General features: G+C 42.1%; 1 non-coding gene across 1 annotated transcript; it reads right to left on the minus strand.

The window, feature by feature from the left end:
• Window positions 1-803: 803 nt before the first annotated feature.
• On the minus strand, window positions 804-910 carry LOC147948457 (small nucleolar RNA R71). The gene has a single exon (XR_015586004.1). It is a non-coding gene; the product is annotated as a small nucleolar RNA R71 (small nucleolar RNA).
• Window positions 911-7,642: the final 6,732 nt, after the last annotated feature.

Below are 7,642 nucleotides of genomic sequence, written 5' to 3' on the forward strand. Positions count from 1 at the left end.
TCTTGAATTTGCTTGACTTGTGATTGCTTGATTGCATCTTGATTGTTAGCAACATCCCATTTGGATTGACACCTTAAGTACTACAACACATAAGGTTAATTGAACCTGTTAGGAGACACAAAAATCCTAGTATCAATTTGGCGCCGTTGCGATTTGGGATTCGTTTTGCTACATTTAAGATTTCAAGTTTTGCAAGATTAAGTTCTATTACACTTATCATTCTGAGTACTAACTTGTTTAGGTGTTCTGCTTGTTTGTCTTGCACCTAAGGTACATGTTGATTGCAACCTTGCATGCACACCATATCAAGAGGGCATCAGAATCTCCTTCCTGTTATCGACGAAATCAATCAGTTGCAACGCCCACGACAAGCTTGTACTTCCACCGATCATCTCGTACCAGTCACTATAGAACAACAGAATGAACCACATTCGGGACCGCGAAACATTGGTGCTGGGGATGCACCAAACACTCATACTCAGCATGCTGGAATCGTCCCTCCCACCGTGCAGAACAACAATTTCGAAATCAAAAGTGTTATGATCTCCATGATCCAAGGAAACAAGTTCCACGGGTTGCCTATGGAGGATCCACTCGACCACTTGGACGAGTTCGACCGTCTGTGCAGTCTCACCAAGATCAACGGTGTGAGTGAGGACGGTTACAAGTTGCTCCTCTTCCCATTCTCCCTGGGAGACAAGGCTCATCAATGGGAGAAAAACCTTCCCAAGGGATCAATCACCACGTGGGATGGTTGCAAGAAAGCATTCTTGGCCAAGTTTTTCTCCAACTCCAGAACAGCACGTCTCAGGAATGAGATTTCCAGCTTCACTCAGAAGAACTCAGAATCATTCTGTGAAGCCTGGGAGCGTTTCAAGGGTTACCACAGCCAGTGTCCACACCATGGTTTCAGCAACGAGTCACTGCTGAGCACTCTATACCGTGGTGTACTTCCAAAAATCCGCATGCTGCTTGACACTGCTTCTAACGGAAACTTTCTGAACAAAGACGTTGATGAAGGATGGCAATTGGTTGAGAATCTCGCCCAGTCTGATGGTAACTACAATGAAGACTAAGACCGCACGGTTAGAGGTGACATTGCGTCTGAGGAGAAGTACAAGAGGGACCTTAAGAATGTCAATGACAAGCTTGACCACCTCTTGCTAAGTCAGCAGCAGACTGTCCATTTTGTATCTGAGGATGACCCTTTTCAAGTTCAGGACGGAAAGGGTGAGCAGTCTGAAGCAATAACCTACGTCCAGAATAAATGTGGATACAACAAGGGTTATAACCCCTACAAGACGAACCACAATTTGTCTTACAGGAGCACCAATGTTGCAAATCCACAAGATCAGGTGTACCCTCCTCAACAGCAACAACAAGGTCTGCAAAAACCTTTTGTTCCTTACAATCAAGGATTCGTGCCTAAGCAACAGTTCCAGCAAGGTTATCACACTCCTTCCGGACCACCACCAGGATTTTCACCTCAACAAGTTCAACCTACTCAAGCTCCAGATCAAGAAATGAAGCACATGCTGCAACAACTTCTTCAAGGTCAAGCTAGTGGTTCTCTAGATACCGCTAAGAAATTTGCTGAACTCAGTCAGCGGATGGAATGTTCTTACAATGATCTGAATATCAAGTTTGAAGCTCTTAACTCCAAGATGAAGTATATGGAAGGCAAGACTGTTTCAAACCAACAACTGGCCAACTACCCGGAAAAGCAGTTCAAACCCCCAAGGACTATGCTACTATCCATGCCATCACCACCCAAGTTGTAGATGTACGGCTCACTGAGGACACTGACAGTTTAGATGGGGAGGATTTTATTCAAGATGAAGTTCAGATAAAGGATCATGTCGAGGTGCTCAAGGATCCAATTAAGTCAGCCAAGCAATCTGATCCTGAAGCTACTAAAGAACCCGCTGCTCCCAAGGATAAACCTGTGAGATTCATTCCTCCACCATACAAGCCACCTCTACCATTTCCTGTGAGGTTTAAGAAGCAGCTTACTGAGAAGTATAAAGCTCTGTTCGAAAACCAAGTCAAAGAGATTGAACTTAGGATGCCTTTGCTTGATGCACTTGCACTTGTGCCTCAATATCAAAAGTTTTTAACTGATTTGGTAACAGAAAGGACCAAAGAGAAGGAGGAGATAGCTAAAGGGGCTCAAGCTAAGGCTTTGGAAGATGAGAGGGTAGTGCATGACATAGGTGAGGTTATTCATGAATGCAAAGCTGTTATTCAGAAGATGATTATCCCAAAGAAGCTAGAGGACCCTGGTTCTTTCACCTTGCCTTGTTCTCTAGGTCCATTGACATTCCAAAAGTGCCTATGTGACCTTGGTGCTTCAGTAAGCCTCATGCCACTCTCTGTAGCTCAGAGGCTAGGATTCAACGAATACAAGTCATGTAACCTCCGCTTAATATTGGCTGATAGGACTACTAGATTGCCTCATGGTCTACTCGAGAACTTGCCCATCAAAATTGGACAAGTTGAGATTCCTACTGATTTTGTGGTGCTGGGAATGGATGAAGAGGCTAAAGATCCACTAATCCTGGGAAGACCTTTCTTAGCTACAGCTGGCGCAGTCATTGATGTCAAGAAAGGGATGATTGATCTCAATCTGGCTAAAAACTTCAAGATGAAGTTTGACATCAAGGATTCTAAGAAGAAACCAACTATTGATGGGCAGACCTTCGTGATTGAAGAGAAAGATCATAAAACTGGGTTTGACATCTTTGAGAGTGTGAATGAGGCAGAAACTGAGGTTTTGGTAACCAAAGAGAAAACTCAAAGTGTCACTTGAGCATTCTCCAACTCGTGTGCAGTCGTTACCCTCCCTATGCGTCGAGACCTACTTCCTAATCACCAACTGCAAGAGACGAGTCTTCCCGCGCTTAACAGTTTGTCTGAACCCCAAACAACCAAGATTTTAAGGGATACAATGATGGAATTAACAGCCATGTTGGAGGAGATGAGAGGGCAAATCATGCAGCTCCAGGATAAAGTTAAAATTTCTTCTCCAAGAAAAGCAAGACAGAGGTTGGGGATAATGAAGAAGAGAAGATATTTTCTTATTGAACCTGGGCAGAATGCTAAGGAGTATATGGTTAGACAAGACATTCTAGAGGGATCTACAAAACCTCTCTATGACCCTCCCAAAGCATAAGGAGTATGCAAAGTCAAGCTAGGGACTTTAAACAAGCTCACTTGGGAGGAAGTCCCAAAGGTACCATTGTAAATATTTTTAGGATCCTTGTGTTTTTGATTTTGGTTTTTAGTTTTATTGTGTTCAGGAATCTACAGAAGGGAGTATGAGCTCAATGCAAGTATCACTTCCGTCACTACCGTTCACCATCACTCGAGTCGGCACCGTGCGACTCGACCCATCCGGCGATCCGAGCTCACTACACGACTCGACCGACGCAACTCGATCCTGTGTTCCGAAGTATCCCGCTCGAGTCAACTCTACTCACTCGACCAGTCTAACTCGAGTCGACCATCTCCCACTTGACCGACAAGCTCAACACATGTCCCGTCATCGCTTTTCTTTGTCACCCACGACCAGTTCTGACTTGATCCTTCTGAAGCTTTCGTCGCAGTCCCGGAGAACAAACATGCATCTGTCACCCTTCGACACGACCCTCGTTGTTACACCACACGAGCTGAACGACTCGACTACCGGATCATCCACCTCGCTCAAGTCGACGTGCGTACACTCAACCCACATCGACCTGCTCTCCACACGACCTGCACGAATATCCACTCGCGTATCATCACGACGTTGTGACTCGACCAGACCATCTAACCCAAGTTGACGACATGCAGTGCGACGAGCAGCCGATCACTTATCAGAACACGCAAGCGGTTGAGCAGCAAGTTGACCAACCAGCTGAGACCACTCCCGCGGATCCCGAACACGGTGAAGGATAGAGCCAATATCACGCACCAACTCCTTGGGCGAGCTCCGACTCCTTCTTCTACTACTGAGGTACTCCTACCTTCCTTTGTATATACCATTTCATTACTGCATTGTTTGTGTTGTGATTCTTAAATCCTCCTGCAAATTTTTCTTACACAGGAGACTGTGTAATTTAAGTTTGGGGGAGGGTTTGAGATGATGTATCTGATACTGTGTTCTGTGATTCTTATTTCAATTTGTTTTGGCATCATATCATGTTTGAGATAGCATCCATTTATTTGCATAGAAAAACCAAAAAAAAAAAAAAAAAAATTGAAAAAATTCGAAAATTTCCACAAAAACAGAGTGTTTATGTAGCTTGCACTTGCATATTAGGATTGAGTCTAGTGCCATTCATATAGGGTTGTTGCATTTAGCATAGGGGTTGATAATGATTGTAACCTTGGTAGCATGCTGAATTCAATAGGATAGGATCAAGGCCCTTGTTATTAGTTATTTGATGCATGTTGATTGAATTTGAAAATGTAAGATTGAAGCATGATTTGAATTGACGTCATTCTTTATCTATCTGAACCTAATCCTGACTTGCAATTATCTTGTTATGCATTGAAGTTGAACTCATGGATACCATATACATACTTGGATTCTCTTTCACATTTTTACCACCCTTGTCAATCCAAGTAGCTGATTCCCATTTTTGAAACAGTTCCCCGCACCCTTAACCAACCGTTCTTTCAAGCCAATTGTATTCTTGAGCTTCAGGCCTTTTCCGAGTTGAGCTTGTTAGAAAGTGTTAGGTTCTAACCGACAAGAGTAGGATCCTGTTTAGTTCTAGTTCGCGTTATCCGGACTAGTAGGACTAGGTGAGAACTTGATTTTGGGTATTGGGTATGGATTTGTGCAGAAAAGTAAAGGGTAGAAAGTCTTAAGGAGGGAGATGTGTTTTCAAAGTTTACAAGTCTAGTAAAGGATTTGGGTTGAGCAAAGTAAAAAGAGTAATTGGTTCTGGGCATGAAATAAAAAAATTAGACAAAGGAAAAAAAGTAAAAATATTTAAGATGTCTAGAGTCCTTAGAAGAAAAGAAAAAGAACCTTACTGATAATAAAGATTTCCCAATCCGCTAGAGTGATAAGAAGTGAACTCCTCCTAAGACCAAATCTAAAGAATGAAAGAATGGGTTTGAGATGAAGTTACGGATGAAGGGTAGAGATAGGACCAACTTCGGTTTGGAATGTTCTTTGGGTAGACAGGGCGCTGCTCTTGTATGTATCAGTTGGTTTCAACCTTTAGCCTTCTCTTAAGCTCAACTCTTTTCATGAGAGAACCTTGTTATGTATCGATGGAACCACTTGAGAAAGAGACCACATTTGTCTCTAACCTTTCACCTAGCCAAATGAGTTCAATGACACTTCATAGCTTGATTCATGGTTCTTTGTTAATAAATGTTAAAGGGGGTGATTGATAGGATTGCATGTGTAGATCAAACGAATAAAATTTATTCACCATGCATCATAGAACTAAAAACAAGGACCTTGATTATATTTATTCTATTCAGCATGTTTTAGGTTCTGAGACCCCATCTTCACACCTCTTCTCCAAACGTTGTTCTTGATCGTTTGCTTGAGGGCAAGCAAAGAATAAGTTTGGGGGAGTTGATATGTCTATATTTTGTCTCTGCTAAGCATGTATTTGCCATGCATTTAGTTAGGATAACTAGTTGTTTTGCATAAATTTCTAGTCTCTTTTGTACACTTTTCATACTTAGGTAGTTCTTGCATCATTCTTGCATACATTGTGCATTTCGGAGTATTTCAGGTATCTAGGAGTCGTCGGAAACACATCGTTCGAGTCGCCATTCGAGTCACCGTTCGACGTCGTTCGAGTCACCCACTCGAGCAACACCTTGACCATCATCGAGTCGTCACCCACTCGAGCAACACCTTGACCGTCGATCGAGTCGTCACTCACTCGAGCAACACCTTGACCGTCAATCGAGTCGCCGTTCGAGTCGTCCTTCGAGCCACCGGTAGGGGGATTCAGCTTTTGATGTCTTTATCAAAGTTGTAGAGAATCGAGTCGTCTTTCCAATGCCGTTTATTTCAAGCCAATCGGAGGTGTGGTTTAAAAGTTATCATCGTTTTAGTGGAAGCATATACATCCAGCTCGAGTCGCCACCCGTCGACTCGACTCTCCAGCTCGAGTCGCCACCCGTCGACTCGACCCTCCTCCACTCGAGCCAACACCATTACCCACTCGAGCCACTACTCATTCGTACATGTCAGGAAGATGTTCCGTCTTACACGCTTCAGGAGATTCCCAAACCGACTCGTCATCTTGTCGTTTTAAGTTTTAGGGATTTACATGTTTTTACTATAAATACGTTTTGTTAAGTCTTGGCGGACATCATCTTAGTTTTTATCTCGTTTTGTTTTCTAAGGTTGACCTAGCCACAAAAAACGTATTCCGATCTTGTAATCCAGATAGCTTTGATTTTATTGAGTTTTTGCATTGGATTTCTTCTACAAAGTTGTTCTTCTCATTTTTACGTATCTAAGAATGCTTGTTTCAATGTTTTCTGAGTTTGTATTGTTGATGATGATTTTCGGATCTGAGTAGTGCGTTAGTTCTTGAGGATGGGATAGATTAGGTGGAGGATCTTAGGATGTAGAGTGTTTAAGCGTTGATTGTATGATTCCCTTCTGGACTAGAATAAGAAATACTAGTTTCTCTCTGATCAATTGGGACTAGGTTCGAGACATTTCCACACCCAAAAGGTGTTTGATGAAATGTCTGACAAACTAGTGTCAGAGACTTACGTTCCTAGCCTAAGAGATTAGTTGTCTAGGATGTTTGTTGACGTGAATGAACTTGTTTGTCATGCCTGCTCGACCATGTTTCTCTAGCGAGTGCTAGGTTTGGAAGTGGTTGAGTCTGAGTAGCTTCTGTCAAGAGATTGGATTAGCTAAGCCGTGATGTTCATTGTTTAGGGATAGATTGCTTGTGGCATGTTAAACACTCTGTAGATTAGGATACTCCACCGACGTCAATTACTCCCATCCTTAGGACTTTTATCTTTCTGATTTTTATTACATTCCCGAGACTGTTTCGTTTCTCTTTTTTTTAGTTCATGCTTAGACTCGTTTATGTTTTTATTCATTTCCGCTTCTTGTCATGCATTCTCGTTTCTAGTTCTGTAACTCATTTTCGTTTTGCATTTTGATCATTCTAGGATTGTTAGACAAACACTCTTCTTGAATTGGCTTGACTTGTGATTGCTTGATTGCATCTTGATTGTTAGCAACATCCCATTTGGATTGACACCTTAAGTACTACAACACATAAGGTTAATTGAACCTGCTAGGAGACACAAAAATCCTAGTATCATTATCACAAAGGTGTAAATTAAGTGGCAGCTACTGGATCCACCAATATAATATAGTTGTTAGATCCGAGTTATTAGATTGAAGTGAGCATGTCTTCTTACAACCTGCTTCGGTTAACTGTCAAGACTGACAGAAATGTAGGATGGGAATCATTGACAGCATTACTCAAAAACAGCCCAAACTTAAAAAACACTTGTCTTCGAAGTACTGAGTATTTATATCTTTTATTATACCATATGTTGGTTGATATACATTATTCAAACATCAAGGCAATTAGATTTTGATCAAACTAGCTAGTTCCCTTTTGTGTTTTAGGGGCTTCTTCACAAGAGT

This window comes from Camelina sativa, chromosome 2 (assembly GCF_030686135.1).
Source record: "Camelina sativa cultivar CO46 ecotype springtype chromosome 2, ASM3068613v1".
NCBI classification, from domain to species: Eukaryota; Viridiplantae; Streptophyta; class Magnoliopsida; order Brassicales; family Brassicaceae; genus Camelina; species Camelina sativa.